We start from the raw sequence: 491 nt of genomic DNA, 5'->3' as shown, positions 1-491 counted from the left end.
CCTTCTACGGACCGTGAGACGCCGGCCGACAAGCCGAGCCCCGGCAAAGGAAGCCCGGCGAGGCGGCCGTGCGCGTTCACACTTGGACGCGCAGGCGGGAAGCTCGGCAGCCGGGCGGGTAGCCTGCGGGGAGCTGGTGGGCTCCCGAGACTCCCGTCCCCCGACTCGGGCCTCGCACGCCGAGCGGTCGCTAGCTTGCCAGTGCAAAAGACAGAAGCGCGGGGGCAGTAAAGCCAGGCGGACGGGTCGACCGTTGCCGGCTGTGCGCCGACCGGAGCGATCCGCCACGCCACGCCGCGTCCCCCACAACCAGGGTGTCGCATAAGGCGCTGCGAAGGTGGACCTTGATCCACATTGGGCAGAGCCTGAGTTGAGGCCCCCCAGCACGTGCCTGGGGACCAGGCGTTGAGGAGTAGGCCTTTTTTTGAGGGCCCAGAAAGTATTTTGGCAATTGTAGCGAGGTTTTGGAGTTTTATCCACAACCTTTACCT

The sequence above is a fragment of the Babylonia areolata genome, unplaced genomic scaffold (genome assembly GCF_041734735.1).
Source record: "Babylonia areolata isolate BAREFJ2019XMU unplaced genomic scaffold, ASM4173473v1 tig00007149, whole genome shotgun sequence".
Classification (NCBI taxonomy): Eukaryota; Metazoa; Mollusca; class Gastropoda; order Neogastropoda; family Buccinidae; genus Babylonia; species Babylonia areolata.
This window is presented reverse-complemented; position numbering follows the sequence as displayed.